The sequence below is a fragment of the Nycticebus coucang genome, chromosome 3, assembly GCF_027406575.1.
Source record: "Nycticebus coucang isolate mNycCou1 chromosome 3, mNycCou1.pri, whole genome shotgun sequence".
NCBI classification, from domain to species: domain Eukaryota; kingdom Metazoa; phylum Chordata; class Mammalia; order Primates; family Lorisidae; genus Nycticebus; species Nycticebus coucang.
Genome location: NC_069782.1, coordinates 121,773,784 through 121,776,179, shown reverse-complemented (window position 1 = coordinate 121,776,179; position 2,396 = coordinate 121,773,784). Strand labels below are relative to the sequence as shown.

General features: G+C 42.1%; 1 non-coding gene across 1 annotated transcript; it reads right to left on the bottom strand.

The window, feature by feature from the left end:
• Positions 1-1,568: 1,568 nt before the first annotated feature.
• On the bottom strand, positions 1,569-1,710 carry LOC128582646 (U4 spliceosomal RNA). The gene has a single exon (XR_008379097.1). It is a non-coding gene; the product is annotated as a U4 spliceosomal RNA (small nuclear RNA).
• Positions 1,711-2,396: the final 686 nt, after the last annotated feature.

The window sequence follows — 2,396 nt, the reverse complement described above, 5'->3', positions numbered from 1 at the left end:
TTCACCATCCTCATCTCATAGAGGACAGGAAACAGGCTCGGGGGGACATACAGAAGCAGAGGTCAACCCCGGAAGCCCTTGCTCCTAGGCAAGCACAGAACTGCCTCCTGAATCGTATATCCACTTTCCCTTGCTGGGCTTCAGCTTCTGCACCTGACAATCAAAGGTTAAGGGTGCACATCTCTATGTCCTGGCAGTATAAATGTGCCCACTGTGGGTCTGTGACCCCCTTTCTGAATGAGGACATTTAGTGCCAACACTCAGCATGCTGGCTTTGAGAAACTGCTGCAGTGAAAAGCAAGACAAAGAAAATGCCCCGATGACCCACATTCCTGGTTTTGAGAATATTGTGATGTATTATGAATGGGTCCTTCTGAAGTGTGGTTTGAACACCTAGTTAAATAATAATTCGTTCCTGGCTATGGGACATTTTGAAGGATAAGCTCTAATGAAATAATATTATGAGTTGTGAATTGGAATGTTAAATTAAACATCACTTACATTCGTTTCTGTCATCTCTAGCTTTCTTCTTGGGGAAAAAATGAATTTCTATGAAGAGTAGAGGTTCTTGAGCCCCTCGCGTGGATTTTATGTGTTATTAATAAGCCGGTCTTTAGTGGGTGGGAATAGGAGAAACAGAATCTTGTTGCAGGATTTTTACTCAGATATTATTCCATAGTCTCAGTTGGCATCATAGTCTGTTTGGGCTACTGTAACAAAAATACCACAGACTGGGTGGCTTCAACAACAGACATTTTACACAGTTCTGAAGGCTGGGAAGTTCAAGGTGCCAGCAGATCTGGTGTCTGAAGAGAGCTTGCTTCCTTGTTTGTGGGTGGTCATCTTCTTATGTCCTTATGTGGTGGAGAGCAGAGGGAGACGAAGCAAGCTCTCCTGTCTCTTCTTATGTATACAGGGCACTAATCCCATCCATGAGGGCTCCACCCTCATGACCTAATTACCTCCCAAAGGCCCCAACTTCTAATATCATATTGGGGATTAGGATTTCAACCTAAAATTTTTGGGGAAACACAAACATTCAGTCCATAGCTTTAGCAGAGTAAGTGTTCAACGTGCTGGTCTCTGGGCTGGACAGATGCTCTGTGTGAGTTCCCAATCAACTGCTTACTAGCAGGAGACAAGTTATTTAACCTTGCTGAGACTGCAAGACTGGTGCAGATACAAGGACCCTTCAGAAAATTCATTCCTTGTGATTTCTCCTTTAACCCATGAGGTATTTAAAAGTATATTGTTTAATTTCCAAATATTCCTGTAGTCCTACTTACTCAGGAGGCTGAGGCAAGAGAATTGCTTGAGCCAGAGAGTTGAGGTTGCTGTGAGCTATGATGACACCACAGCACTCTTGCCTGGGCAACAGGCAACTCTGTCTCAAAAAAAAAAAAAAAAAAAAAAGTTTCTAAATATTTAAAGAATTCCTAAATTTGCTGCTGTTTTTTTTATCTCTAATTTAATCCTGCTATGGTCAGAAAACCTATTTTGCATGATTTCCATCTTTGTATATGTATTGAGACTTGCCTTTTTCTCATCCTATTTTATTTTTTATTCGGTCTCCATAGTGACTGTCAAAAATTGCCAATGCCATCTATGTTGCAAGTTGTCAGAGCAGGGTAATTAGGGAAAGTTTTCCAATAGCAATAATCTTGCCTTGAATAAAACTCATTGGCTGTAATACTGACACTGCATGAAGAATATTCTAAATGTGCTTGAAAAGAATGTCTATTCTGCTATCATTGGGTGGAGTGGTTTGCAATGGTCAGGTAGGTCAAATAGTAGGGCCTTCTACATCCTCCTTCATTTCCTGTCTAGTTCTATTTCTTTTTTTTTTTTTTTTGGCCGGGGCTGGGCTTGAACCCGCCACCTCCGGCATATGGGACCGGCGCCCTACCCGTTGAGCCACAGGCGCCGCCCTCTAGTTCTATTTCTTATTTCAATTCTATCAGTTTGCTCTCCATAAATTACAATACTTATATTTTCTTGGTTTATTGACCTTTATCATGAATGCTTTTTATTCTTATGAAATGTCTTTGTTTCTAGTGTTATTTCTTTTTTTTTTTTTTTTATTTTAAGAGAGACAGAGTCTCACTTTATGGCCCTCGGTAGAGTGCCGTGGCATCACGCAGCTCACAGCAACCTCCAACTCATGGGCTTAGGCGATTCTCTTGCCTCAGCCTCCCAAGCAGCTGGGACCACAGGCACCTGCCACAATGCCTGTCTATTTTTTTTGTTGCAGTTTGGCCGTGGCCGGGTTTGAACCCGCCACCCTTGGTATATGGGGCTGGCACTCTACCCACTGAGCCATAGGTGCTGCCCTCTCTCTAGTGTTATTTCTTAAAACCTATTTTGTCTGATATTAATATTTTAGAGACCAGCAGCTA